The following is a 15,418-nucleotide window of genomic DNA, read 5'->3' as shown; positions in this document are numbered from 1 at the left end:
GGGAATACAGACATTAGTGTACATCCGCTAGCGAAAGCAATATAGTGTGAGATTTGCAAATATTTAGGTGAACTCGCATATTTCTAGTGTTCACGGGAACGAAAAAACATTCTGAAGGAGCGCAAACGCACATTGAGCCCGCATTCTTAAGCACGCATTGTTTTTGTACCTTCCTTTCAGCGCTATAGGCTTCATCGCAAATAATGAATCCCCATCGTTCGTACATTTATTTAGAGCATAATAACAAAAACGACGTTTCTCGGCCTACAGGTGTTTCTTAATCCTGACCAGAACAACGTGAACCGTAGCCACGCATTAGAATCAGTGTGAAACGACAGAGACGTTTGCGAGAGCCGTCATAGCTGCCGGTGCACGGCACGCTCCGTTGCATCCTCGCTCAGCTACGCTGCAGCCACAGATGACACGATGCGATAGTGTTTGCGTTTTCCGCGCCACCAGCGAGGCCAGAATTACGAGTACGCTATCGGCCAGACATCGCAGCGACGAGCAGCGGTAACGGAAACAGTATACCCGGGCTGCCTCGGCCTGATATAGAGCAAAAAAAGGCACGTTCCTCGCACCTACACACCGCGACTTACTATAGAAGTGTGCGGTGTAGCGGTCGCTCGCGTTCAGATCCTCCCTCAACGCTAGCGAGCGAGCGTTCTAGTATTGCGTCCACATTCAAGCCACAGAGATGACGTACAAAGTTCAATACGACAAAAGCACAGCCCGTCTCGTTTCTCCTCCTTCTTACACGCGGATGTCCGGCAATTCATCCCACCGGTGGCAGGTCCAACGCAGCACCGTTTTAGCAATGGAAAAGAGTGAAGCGGGGGGGGGGGGCACCTTTATTACTCTTGGTGCCGCCACCCGTAGTTCCCGGAACCAACGCCGGCCAGTCTTGTTTATCTTGCCACCGTTGCACCGCTCAAAGCGGCGCGCTGCCCAATTCGCCTTCTCACAGACGCACACCGAAAGTGCTGCCTGGTTGCTGCGGTTGATCTTTCCATCAGCCGCGAGTGTGCAACCTGCCACGCCCCGTTTGGCCCCGAATGAGTCCCGCGCTACTTTACCGCCTACACAAGCTTCCGTTCGCCAGTGCTTCTATCGTACAATCGCTCCTTATTAGGTTTTTCTTTTGTTTTTGATCCTTCTGCCAAAGGCGCGATACAGTGCTATGTGATGGCACTGGTTAGTATGGACGAAGAGGTATGCTGTCAGACTAATGGAATGCACGGAATATTGTAATAACAGAATAAAGGAATAATCGAATAATGCAGAGTATAAACTTGTAGAATATGAAGCCCGTGATTGCATAGAAATATAAATTGGTAATTTTATCAACATTGAGGTTAGTTTATCTTGCACCTAAAATAAGTGTTTCTTGCGATTTTTTAAGTAAATGTTTTACTTACAGCTCCATTGCGGCTTTTCTGTTTTTAACTTATTGGTGTTCTTATAAGAATAATATACTACAAAAGTAGCCCTTTCATAAACAGTAATATAAGGAGTACTAATATTAAAATATTATTAATATTAATAATATTACAACTAATAATAATGATATTGATGATGATGGTGATGATGACGACGACGATGATGATGATGATTGGGTAACCCTAAGCTTTGCTTTTATGAGCTGAACGTGGTAGCAAAATTTTGCTTCTTGTGCGTACTTCAAAAACGTTTTGAATGAAACCTTTTCGAACTTGCTATGCACCCATGTATTACGTCGCCTTAAGGGTGCAGTAGCGTGTGTGCCTGTTGTAGAAGTTACTAGCTTTAGACTATTAGGTCATTATGATAACTCCATGTTCTGATACCCGATGGTATTGTAGGCTTGTGTCACACATCATTCGAACACATCATTCCCAAAACCACTATTGGATTATGAGAGACGCCGTAGTGGAGTGCTCCGAAAATTTTGACCACCTGTGGTTCCTTAACACACATCATTATAGTAATATTTCATGTTTTGTTTTAAAGAACGTATACAGGGCGCGTGTTTTTTTAAATCAAGTTATTTTCACTACAATTGCAAGCTGAGGAAGTTATTACCACTGTATTTTCTAGCGGGCACGTGACTTTGTGGTGGAACACCCGCTTGCCACGTAAAGGGCCCTGGTTCGAGCCCAACACTGACCCAAACAAACCATGTTTATACCCCTCTTTTGTGCAGGCCTTTTAATTTTTTATATTATTTTCATCAATCTCGATTTTTCGGTCACGCATAAGATGATTTTTTGCTCACAACCTATGTTGACGCCACCGGGATTTCCAAGAAACGAGCTCTTGAACACTATCGCATAATTAAGTGTACCAAATACTACTTCAAAATTGTGGCAGCTAGGCCCGTAGCTAGGGTGGTTAAGCTAAAGGCCACCCTCATCCCGATGAACGGATGAACTGGGTATTTTACTGAGAATAAATATGATATATGGGGTTTAACGTCCCAAAACCACTATTTGATTATGAGAGACGCCGTAGTGGAGGGCTCCGGAAATTTTGACCACCTGGGGTTCTTTAACTTGCACCCAAATCTGAGTACACGAGCCTACAACATTTCCGCCTCCATCGGAAATGCAGCTGCCACACCGAGAATACATGTAAAAATACGGCTTTTTTAAGGCCTTTAATAGCCCCCACCCCCTCCGTCCTGAAAAAAAAAATTCTCGCAAAGAGCCTGCTGTCAGCATAACTTTTTTTTTGTGTTTCAACTTCATTTCTCGGATGACATTAGTTGAATGATATAAGTACAGTAACTTGCAAAACAATGAAAATATATGAATAACTGTATGGTGAAGGGCTTTCAAGACTGTAATCAGCAAACAGCGGCACCGATGCTCTGAAATAAGAAAAAAAATTGAAGCACGTCCTACAATTTCACTCTGCGAAAAAGAGGGGCACAAACTTCAAGTCGGTGACCAGGGTTGTTTCCTTACGCGCAATGGTTTCACTGTCAAAAAGCCGGTTGCCAGCCACGGCGGCCACATTTCGAAAGCGGTGAAGTGTAAGAGACAGGCGTGCGTTCAAGGACCACGGCAAATGAAAATTATTCCAACATCCCCTGCTGTGACGTGCTTCATATTCATGCCATGGCGTTGACACGTAAAGCACTGGCATTTCGTAATGCAAAAGAATTCGGAGCTATATCCCACGCTGGCCTTGTGAAACATGACTGACGGTGCACAAATCCTAAAAGATAACCTAAAAAAAAAACAGGGTAACTGCCGAAATTCTAGTCAGACTATACGCAGAAATATTAGGATAGCGTTTCAGGCCGTGAAAAAAAAAACACCTCTGCTTCGTGTATGTCAAATCTGTCAAATCTTCGTGTATGTCAAACCTCCTTGATTTTCTCCTAGTACCAACGTGCGTGTAAACGCGACGAGATAATTTGTGAAAACTGTGACAAGACCCCTACAAAACAAACACTTTTCTCATGCTTCTATGTCCAAATATTACAGGATTGGAACCGTGTCCCAATGATAACGTCCATAAAACTGATAGAGAAATTTTTTTTGCTCCCCGTAAGAATGCCCACCATATTTGTGTCAACAAACATAGTTTGTTACCTAGAAGTGCTGTCAATCCTAAATGTATCTTTGTGAAATCGGTTATAATTTGTGTAAGTAAAAAATTTCGGTGAATCCCACGTACCTTGGGAATTGACGTTGTGCGAAAAATGCGGAGAGAAGGTGGCCGAGCTGTAACTTTCTTATTGATCGACACGTTATTAAATGACGCTAAATATATGTACAAACAGTGCACGCACAGACACAGTTGCAGACGTTTATATAACTAGTTGTTTGCAATGGCACAACGATGCCGACAGCAACATGTGTATTAGCAACACAAAATGCCATAAGCTGATATGAAGCACTGGTGCTTGCGAGGATCGTACACCTTCACACTGTTACATAAATAAACTTCAGCGGATGTAACCTACAGCCACAATTCACATTAACTCGACTTGATGGCTGTATGCTAGGAATACATATGTAATGGTCATAAAAATGAATAAAAAGTATTGCAACCACAATCGACGTTTCACGAATATTAGGGTCTATTTGAAAAGTAGTTCTGAGAGATTTGTGATAGAATACTTGATTGCCACGCAGAATGTTGTAGTTCGATTTCTGCTGGGACCCTGACATTTATTCTTTGCATTTGTCGGGTCAACGTTATCGATGTCAGCTTTTTTTTTTCTTAATGCTTACGCGTTTAAATTACCCGTGGTGTGTGCTCTCGGCGTTTCTGGGTAGATAATAGGTGTCAATCACCTGTTGCACATACCCGCATACCTGTGGCACATAAACGCTCGCTGGCATGTGCCACTGTCTGGCGGAACATGTTTGACAACCCACACGGCGGCATCGTGACATTTCTTGACCAAAGCGTCATACTGTTCAAAACCATAGCCTCTCATACTAATTTTGGTTGACGCAAAGTTAAGCGTGTGATCACAAGAGCACCCAGACAAGGGCGGCGACATAGATAGATAGATAGATAGATAGATAGATAGATAGATAGATAGATAGATAGATAGATAGATAGATAGATAGATAGATAGATAGATAGATAGATAGATACGTCGATACGTGCCAAAAGTGTTTCAAGTACGCAAATTGAATTTCGAGTACTTTTCTCTTTGAGTTATCTTGTGCATTTCGTATATCTCGGATCAATTGCTAATTGTGGCCCAGCCAAGGTAGTCTAGTAGCTAAGATACCCGGCTGCTGACCCGCAGGTAGCGGGATGGATCATAGCTGCTGCGGCTGCATTTTAGGTGGAGGTGCAAATGCTATAGACACTTGTTCTCGGATTGTGTGCTCGTTAAAGAACCCTAGGTGGTCAAAATTTCCGGAGCCTTTCACTGCAGCGTCTCTCATATACATGTGGCGGTTTTAGGACGTTAAACACCACATATCAATCAATCAAAGGCAAATTGTGTTAAGGTATGGTTGATTTCTAATTTTCATCTTTCTCTGCGCAGTGCCTCAAGGCAAAATAGGTGAAGTGTAAATGAAAAAAAATATGACATTCTGCGTGGCATGCAAGTCTTCTACCTCAAAACCCCGTCAGCGTATGAAATATTTTCTAGAAAAGGCACAACACAGCCATCATTTGAGGAAAGGGGGGACGCTACCAGGTGTAAGAATGCGTGAAAGAAGCGTAGATCCGAACCAGGTTTCACACCATGAAAATTGTGGAACGTGTAGGTGGTCTGATGCTTCCCACCATTACAATGGTCAAATTATAATTATTCATCAGCTTTCTAATCACTTTCACCCACAATGTCAGCAATGTTTGAAGCTTCGTAGGGGGACTTAGCATGTTATATAACCAAGGGTGGTGGGTACTTCGCTAAAAACTGCACACCTTTGAAAAAAGTCACAGCTTTGCCGGAAAAGTGAAGCAGTGAACGCAATAGCAACAAATCGGAAGGCCACGCGACGAATTGCAAGCATATCGAAACGTGCCCCACGTTTCTCACGTACAAATGACGCATAAAACGTAATCACAGGTACAGATGAACGCGAATAACTTGTGACAAACGGCAAAGAACTTGAAAAATATGCATAGCCGCTGAATACCTAGCTGTGTCTCAAGAAGCTTACTCGGTGGCTTTGCATACTCGTGCGTAAGTTGTCAAGTGCAGTTTTATACTGTTGCATGTATAGTGTTACAAAATCAGATTCACCGAAAAGATGAAACAATGAAAGTGGTAGCTCAAATTGCAATGTTGTAGGCTGGCAGTCAACTCATTCAGATTTCATCTCAACGGCTATTCTGGTGTAGCAGAACACGGCTGCTCAAGGTACACTCTTGGTGCCGTTTGTGTGTGTGTGTGTGTGTGTGTGTGTGTGTGTGTGTGTGTGTGCGCGTGTGCGTGTGTGTGTGCGTGTGTGTGTGCGTGCGTGCGTGCGTGCGTGTGTGTGTGTGCGTGTGTGTGTGTGCGTGTGTGTGTGTGTGTGTGTGTGGGCGCGCGAAAACAACAGCTGAGACTGTAAATTTAATTGCGGTCGTAAGTAAAATGCCATTTCGGCTATGAAGAGACGTCTGCGACATTCGTGAGTGCAGAAGGAGTGCAGCCTGATCCAGACAAAACTACTGCCGTCGCCACCTTCCCTGTTTCGGAAAAACAGCACTACGCCGCCCCCTCCGCTAGCATGCGTATCGCCTATCGCCAACTTCTCGAAGATAGCTGTACCTGTTACGCGGCTCACTTGAGATGACGTGCCCTTTACTTAAACCAGAGAGCAATATACAGCGTTGACAGAGCTATGGAAGAGAGTGCAAATATAGCCCCTGTTCTTGCCCATTTTGATGAGGACCTTGCTACAGAAGTTGACCCAGATGCCAGCAACGTCGGACTTGGCGCTGTTCCTCTACAACGACATGGCGGCGTTGAGCATGTGATAGCTTATGCCAGTCATTCTCTTTCTCGAGCCGAGATCAAATTTTCTACTTCTGAAGAAGAATGCCTCGCAGTCGTGTAGGTCACGACCAAATTTCGGCTTTACCGCACAGTCGTCTCTTCAAAGTGATGGCCGACAACCGCTCGCTCTGCTGGCTGGCCAATCTAAAAGAAATACATCTGGCCCTCTCGCTAAGTGGAGTTTGCACTTGCCGGAGTTCGACATTATGATTGTGTACAGGTCGGGCTGGAAACACGAGGATGCCAATGCGCTTTCTCGAGCGCTTGTGGAACACACTGTCATGGACTCGTAGGATGAAGTTGGTTTTGTTGGAGCAGTAAGCGATTCCGACTTCATGTCAATACAGCGGACAGACCAAGAATCATTCCTACGGATTTATTCCCTAAAAGACCAGAGCTCCCAGGTCCTTCGGCACATAGCTCGCGAGCTGTCCTACTTTTGTTTGAGAAGAGGCATCCTTTACAAGAAAAACACTCGTGGTGGCGGCAAATCCTTTCTACTAGTTGTTCCTACCGATATGCGCGGTGATATCCTCCTTGCTTGCCACGACGAACCCACGTCAGGGCAATTGGGCTATTTGCGAACTTTCGCCAGTGTGCGTCCACATTACTGGCCACGACTATCCGCTAGCGTACATCACTGTGTGAAAAACTGCCGCGAGTGCCAGTGCCGTAAGATTCCGCCTTTGAGACCAACAGGTCTGCTCCAACCGATTGCGTCACCTAGGACAATCTTTGACCTCGTGTGAAGGGACCTTCAAGGACCCTTTCCTTTTTCGTCCTCCGGTAACAAATCGATTATAGTTGTGACAGATTATGTCGAAAAACAAATGTGGCGCCGCGGTACGGCTTCTGAAGTCGCGCAGTTCTTCATGCACTAAATTGTCCTATGGTATGGTGCCCCGTCACGCGTGATCACGGACAGAGGGACGTACTTTGTAACACAAATCATGGAGAAAACCTTCAAACTGGGCTACCCAAGTCAGTGAAAAACGACAGGTTATCGTCCGCAAACCAGTGGACTGACAGAGAGGCTTAACAAGACCATATCAAGCGTGCTGTCAATGTACATGTGCGTACAACACAAAACCTGCGACTAGATTCTTCCATCCACCACGTTTGCGTACATTATGGCAACGCAAGAAACAACGCGATTTTCGCCTTTCCACCTTGTTTACGGATGCAACATGCAAACCATGCTCGATGCTACACTTCCGTGCCAGATTAGCGATGAACTTTCTCCAGACGCTGAGCAATACACGCCAGTACGTCGAAGAAGCTCGTCAGCTAGCCCGCAGAAACACCAGTCACCAACAAGATACAGACGTGCGGCATCACCACCTCCGCCATCTAAACGTCACCTACTACCCTAACGATCGAGTATCGGTGTGGATCCCTGTCCGGTGACCAGACTTATCCGAAAAACTTGAGTCGTTATTTTGGACCGTACAAGGTTCTTAGACGTGTCACAGATCTCACCTACGAGGTATTCCCGGACGGTGCAGTGTCTTCGGCAGCTTTGGCCCAAAACCGTGCATGCATGTGATTCAGCTGAAGCCACACTTCAAACAGTAGCCCTTGCGCTCCTAAATTTTATTGTTACGCTAGGTTAAATGGTTGGTAATTGTCGCAGGGACGAATTCAGCCAAGGTTTGCTCGAGAATCGTGAGGGTTTGAACTTTCTGGTGTCATTTATAACTACTGGAGCCATGTCATCTCGACTGATTGCTCTATTATCGTGGTCCACAATGGTTTCCAAAAAGTGAAGGCGGGAATGCTTGCTTTCTTTGTAGTTTCATGCGTAACCATGCACATCCTTAATACGCTTTGGTTTGCAAAATACTCGCCTGTCTCAGATGGTCCCTAAGTGCATCGACGGCTGTATTTCGGATATCGTGCCTACTGGACAGTTAGAGCCAGTCGAAGTATACGAGAGTGGAACCACCAAATAGGCTTTATGAACGGCTTACTGAAAAGTTCCCCTCACTTTTATTTTCCATAGCGCTTTGGTTATGTGGCCATATTAACCTCTTTGGTGGTGATTTTCACTAATGTGGCAAGCATCCCGAGCTGTGCATGTAATAATATGATGTTTAACAGTACACAACAACATAAAAAATAGGGTTAATTATATACCGTGCCCCGTTCGAATTCACAGACCCTTCACGTAACACATAGGTTTTCATCCCACAAGAAATCTTGCGGTATGCATAATTTTACGCTACTGATGCACAATGAAATTTTTTAATTACTGCAACTCCAAGCTCATTGGACGACTGTCGTTGTCTATACTGTTCATTGCATAGAAGGCAAACAGCACATGACAATCAGGTGCCGAAGTAAAAACTTACCAGCAGTCATCAGACAGCTCGACATGCCCATGAATTGATCCAAAATCAGCCACGGCGCCAGACATCCCACCGCGGCTGCAGGTACTAAGCAGCCGCAACGTTCGTAAGAGCAGTCCGAACCACTCCTAGAATTTTCTCGAAGCCACGGTGTTTTTTTTTCGCGAAACATTTTGCTTCGTGAATCCGCTTACGCGCATTTTGCGGCGATGTAAGCAAAGATAGCGAATGCACTACGATCGCTGACATATTACTGGGCAGTCACAGCGCGCTTTATTGGAACGACTGATGTGACAACGATGGACTCATACGACATTTTCTTTTTCGTAAACCGACCTACACGAAAAACATTCCGTTGCGCAAAATTTTTCTTGTATGTGCGTTTTGTGAATAGGGCTTTCGAAATCTGCCGTTAATTTTTCGCTTGTTGCTGTCCCCTGAGACGCTATGAATGGTAGACGTGGTTTTGTTCACGCGGCCTACCATAATTTATTTGCAAGTGCACTTCATCGCCGCCTTCTATTAGTCGTTGCTTCCCTCTTGTTTAACACCGCTCCTTTAATTATTACAGCTATTTTATCACTGTTCATTCGAGCAGAACACTATGTCTGATGTGAGTGAGATTCAACATTTGGCTCAAGTGTATCGCTAGCAGATCTGCCAGAAACTTGATTGGCTTTATTGTTAGGACACCAGAAATGATACAGCTTGCTTATTTTGCGTTAATTACTGCACTGACATTCTGATCGCTGGTTGATGAACAAAAATCAAGCACGTTCAGCTAGGTGGACACTTGGGCTAGTTGGATTACGTTCATAATTGAAAATTTTGTTGAAGCGCACTAAAGACGGATGGACAGAAGAGGCTGACAAGGTAAGCGCTGTCCTTGTCAGCCTCTTCTGTCTGTCCGTCTTTAGTGCGCTTCCACAAAATTCTCAATTACGTCCAGCTAGACGTGACGTTGAGCGAACATGCACTGCACTTAGTAATAGGAAAAAAAAAACCTTTTCAAGACCTGAGGTTGTGCATTCGGTTCAATCCAGTTTTTGTGCCGTGAAAAGTAGAAGAGCAAGTTAAAAGCGCTTGCATGTGAAACCCGTCTACATTGCAAACCTATGGTTTAAAAAAGACTGTCCAATCATGTGTGCGCGCGCGTTCTTACATCTGTCCATCCATCTTTGCATCCTTTATACTAGTTGGCGACTACAACGTAGACATTATAGACTTCGGGGAATCATCAGCATGCACTTCATGAATATGCATGGATTGTTTCCCGCTGTAGTTTTTACTAAGGCGTGATGCTACAGTGAATACAATTTCTAGGCAAAAATATCACACTGCAGTTCTATTCTGCGAGCTCTGGTCTGGTAGTGTTCAAAAGCACAGCTCTTGGGGCTTATTGCTTTATTGCAGTCATTAAAAGAGGCGAAAAAGATGCGTTAGAACATATCTAGCTCTCATTGAATGAAAAATCCAAAGAAGCACAAACTTCCCACAAAAGACAACATTAGCACAAAGAAAGAGTTGAGGTGTTTGATATGTACAGAGTTTCGGAGCAACACAGCACTGGTTCTTGCCTGTATTGACTGCTTAGAGTGCATGAATTGGGCTCACGAAGACTGCGTGCGGGCCGAAGAAGTTAATTTCAATAATTCTGCTGCAAGAACTACAGAGAGGAAATTTTTTCTCAATGTCTCAATTTGCCCCATGTAGCGTATCGTATTGTTTCGCAGGTTGAGGCAAAATCAGGCATCTGGTGCCATATATATATATATATATATATATATATATATATATATATATATATATATATATATATATATTTGAAATAAACTTTTGAACATTGCCAACATGAAACCTATTTATCTAAAACATGCTACTTAAAGAAAAGTTTACGCATTGATATTTTATCACAACGAGCAACTACGAAAATATTCACTATTTTCACATTTTCTTATATCCTGCCCAACCTTATACTTACTAACCTTACTGATAATTTATCATGGATAACGAGCTACAATTTAAGTTCAGAGTTGAGAAACGTAAAAAAAGGCGCCACAAAATGGTAGGTGGGCATACGTTTATTCTCTTTAAAAATAACAGATCCCACGCACAGTGGGCATCGATGATATGTGAAGCATGAGTGAGGAAGGTTGATATGTCACTTCAACATCTGCACAACGTTACGCGGAAACGTAAATTATGCCTTACATATCTTTCATGTCGTGATTATCATTTCTACACCTGGCATTTGCCTTCGTCGTTCAATGACGTGACGTAATAATAAACTTGGTATATGTGAGGCTAGTGAAAGGGCCACGAACACGCTATGAGTGTAGCATGACACGCATATAATGATTATTATGTTTGGACGTGTCATTTACCTTCGTCATCTATCAGGTCAGGTGATACTCAATTTGGTATATGTTGAGCTAGCGAAACGGCCGCGAGCGTGCTATAAGCGTACCATGTAGTCATGTTTTACATGACACGTATGTCATTATCACTATTTTCAGATGTCATCCATTCACGTGAAGTATTATCAACTTTGGTATATGTAAAGCAAGCAAAACGACCGCTAGCGCATCCTGAGCGTGGTATGTGGTCATGTTCCTACATGACACGCGTGTCATGATTATCACATTTGCGCCAGTCATATACCTTCGTCATCCATTGACGTCACGTAATACCAAATGTGTTATATATGAAGCTAAAAAACGAGCGCGAGCGCACTATGAGCGTAGCATGTATTCATGTATTACATGACACGCATCTAATGATTATCATGTTTGGACGTGTCAACTACCTTCGTCATCCATTCACGTTCCGTAAAACCAAATTTGGTATATGTGAAGCTAGCGAAACGACAGCAAGCACACCATGAGCGTGGCCTGTAGTCATGACTTACATGACATATATCATGATCTCGACGTTAGTGTGGGTCACTTATGTTCTCCATGCAGTCATGTCCCACCATACCAGTTTTACAATATATAATAATAACGAAACCACCGCAAGAGCACCAAGGCAATGAAATGTTAATCATTACATTCATGACATATATCATTATTTTGATGATATGACTAGTAACTCATGTTCGTCATTCAGTCATGTCATGTCATAGCAATTTTCATATTGGCGCCATTATAAAAACGGCCAGGAGAGCTAAAAGTCGTAGACGGCTAGATAGATAGATAGATAGATAGATAGATAGATAGATAGATAGATAGATAGATAGATAGATAGATAGATAGATAGATAGATAGATAGAAACCCCTCTGTGTACGTAAGCGATACGCAAACTCACTGTATACCTCTTGTACAATGTTTCTCGGGGTCGAACTTCCTGAGCATTTAAAATTCAATTCATATGTTCAACAACTTACGAAGAAAGACTCGTATGACATTCAAATTTTGCTAAACATTCGGCCCTTCTTTCGTTTCGAAATATTGTTGTCACTTTACAGCGCTTTCTTTCACAGCAACATAATTTACTGCATGTCATCTCGGGGAAGTACGTATGTCACTCATTTATCACCCATCCAACATCTTCAAAACCAAGCATTGAGAATAATAACGTTCAGTACCTTCATGTCCAATGCATCATCCTAACACTATTGACATAGAAGTTTATCAGTTCAGAAGCTGGCCAAATATTTTCTCAGAATTCTTATTTACAAATATGTCAATAGAAAACTTCCCGTTCCTTCGCTAAACTCATATCACTTTCATCAGGTGTCATCTACTCACTTTACAAAGTCTAATAACTTCCTTTTGCACAAACCCAGAAGCAATATGGCAATTTTATCGTAAAACTTTCATCTGTATTCTTGTGAAAATCATTACCTTTGAACATAAAAAATAGATCCCTTGTAATTTTTAAAAATTTCTTGCGTTCGCGCTTACTAAATTCACAGTGCATAATAATATATACATAGTATGTTATTGCAGTTTTTGTTTTTTTGCGCTTATCAGCATTTTGTATGCATCGTGCGAATCTGAATTCACATATCTCTATTCATTTTCCATCCCGTTATAATGCTTGATGTTTTACTGAGTGATAATTATTGCATTTTCGTATTAGTTCTTTTGTGCTTATCTACACACTTCGTATCTCCTATATTCGCTATTTTTTTACTTTTCTGCACATATATACATCCTTATCTTTGTATCGCTACCACTGTTTACTATTGTGTTGTATCTCTGACTAATGATTTTTCAGGAGGTCTCACTCACAGTCTTGCGACTTTGAGACCTCCTCCTGTATTTGTATTCAACACATAAAATTTATCACCTGTACCTCAATTTCAAATAAATTTCAAATTTCTAATTTCAAAAGTCGCCGCAGTTCGCTAAGAAATGCTTCGCATTTAAAAGTTACAGGTAACTTCAAATACAAAGTGATTGTCACTCGCTGCACAAGCACATGGTGCAAAAAATGCGGCAGGACGTGAGTTATGATTGGTCACCGACGCGAACATTGTAAAAAAAACTTTACAACAGAAATAATTGCTTTTTAATTATATTCACCTATCAGTCTGCCTGCCTGGTTTATGAAGGTCACAGTATTTATTTGCCTATGCACACGAAAACTTGTGCATTCTACCATTAAAGTTTGCCCAAGATATGTAAATGAAACAACAGTAAAAACTGAGTTCTGCGATTTCTACTGCTTTTGTTGATCGCGTAAAGAAAGGGTACAACCAGACATTATTTGACTGCCTTTCAAAGAACTACTGAGACTAAGAATTGCACGTAAACTTGGCCACTATCTACGATGGGTTTACAGCATTTCCTAGTCACTGCTTTCCACCCGCTCAATTCTACATCGACCATTTCCTGTTGGGCCGAAGGCGGGAAAAAGCCTAAGGAAAGCAAGAGACATAGAAAGCACTTGGTTTTCATAAAGCTTACCATTTGTGCACAGCAACGGATTGCTGAATCGCCGCGCGTGCTTGTTCTAGAGTGTCTCACTTCTTCATCACGCGAGCCAAAGCAACATCACTCTTTGCACATAGCCAGAGAGGGTGCGAATGGAAGTAAAGGATGCGCAACGTAACTATCCGTCTCCATATTCCGAACATTCACTGCTTTCTTCACTCTGCGCTCTTACTTTCTGCGAATACCTTGTGCAGATGCATAATATTGCAATCCTGTCGAAAAGAAGCAGACAATGTGGGGACAAAAACAGTAGCCAGTAACAATCCCGATGCTTCCACACTCGTAGCTTTGTTGAAGCAAACGCGGTTCAAAAACAATTTCTTAGCAAAGCAATCATCTCTCGTGACGCCACTTGCGGGTGGACGATATATCTTTGCTCTCCATTGACGTTTTCTCTACGGCTACCAGGCTGACTTGTGTGAGTGCGTGTATGTGTGTGTGTGGGGGGGGGGGGGTGCGTGCACGCGTGTGTGTGTGAGTACGTGTGCATGTGTGTATATATGTGTGTGCTTGATTGATTGATATGTGGTGTTTAACGTCCCGAAAACACCATATCATTATTAGAGACACAATGGTGGAGGGCTCCGGAAATTTCGACCACCTAGGTTTCTGTAACGCACACCCAAAGGTGAGCACACGGGCCTAGAGCATTTTCACCTCCATCGAAAATGCAGCCGCCGCAGCCGCGATTCAATCCGCGGACCTGCGGGCCAGCAACCGAGTATCTTAGCCACTAGACCACCGCGGAGGGGCTGCGCGTGTGTGCGTGCGTGTGCGTGTCTTTAAACATGTGTGTATGTGTCTATCTCTGTGTGTATGTGTGTATATGATAGTGCGTGTGCGTGTGCATGTGTGCGTACGCGCGTATTTGTGCATGTGTGTGCATGTGTGTATGCGTGTGTGTGGTCATAAACATGTCAGGCCAGCGCAGCTTCATAATAACACACATCTTAATAGTCATAGCGGTTGAAAGGACACGAATAAACTGCTGACGATGTCATCGCCTTTGGATGACGCTCATTACGTAATATGCGTGGGCATTCTCGCATGAGCCAACACCTGCGTTGTAAACTGTTTGAACCTCCCGCGCGAATAGTGCGGACACCGAAGGACTGAGAAGGACGAAGAAGAAGAAAACGTCAAAAAAATAGACACACGTAAACTAGAAGTCACAATTACGAGGCTGCGTTGTAGGGTACCGAAACTAAATTTCTACCAACACAGGTCTGATCGGGCTCTTTCTCCAATGTGCGCTTTGTGTGACGAGCCAGAAACTTTGGTTCATTACTTTTTGTCATGCAGGCAATTTACTACAACTCGTAGATCTAAGTAAGAAAATCCTTTACACGCTATTAGAATGAATTTATTTACGCCCGTGCTTCTCTCCTTTCGAGCCTCTATGTCTGGGTTTGCCAGCGCAAATGTTTGCGAGGCAGTGCGGAATCAACTGAGTGAAACTAATAGACTAACAAACTAATCTTATTATTTTTCTATGTTGACATAGGCGTCACTTATCTTTCTTTTTTAAGTTAGGTTTTCATCTAGGTTATTATCAATCACTTATACTAAAGTTTTATAGTAGATACAGATCAGTGATCATTAAAATTTCTTTCTAAAACTTGTAACATTTTCATATTATATGTTCCTTTACTATAAATTTGTGTAATACTTTATCAGACCACTT

This window comes from Rhipicephalus microplus, chromosome X (assembly GCF_043290135.1).
Source record: "Rhipicephalus microplus isolate Deutch F79 chromosome X, USDA_Rmic, whole genome shotgun sequence".
NCBI classification, from domain to species: domain Eukaryota; kingdom Metazoa; phylum Arthropoda; class Arachnida; order Ixodida; family Ixodidae; genus Rhipicephalus; species Rhipicephalus microplus.
This window is presented reverse-complemented; position numbering follows the sequence as displayed.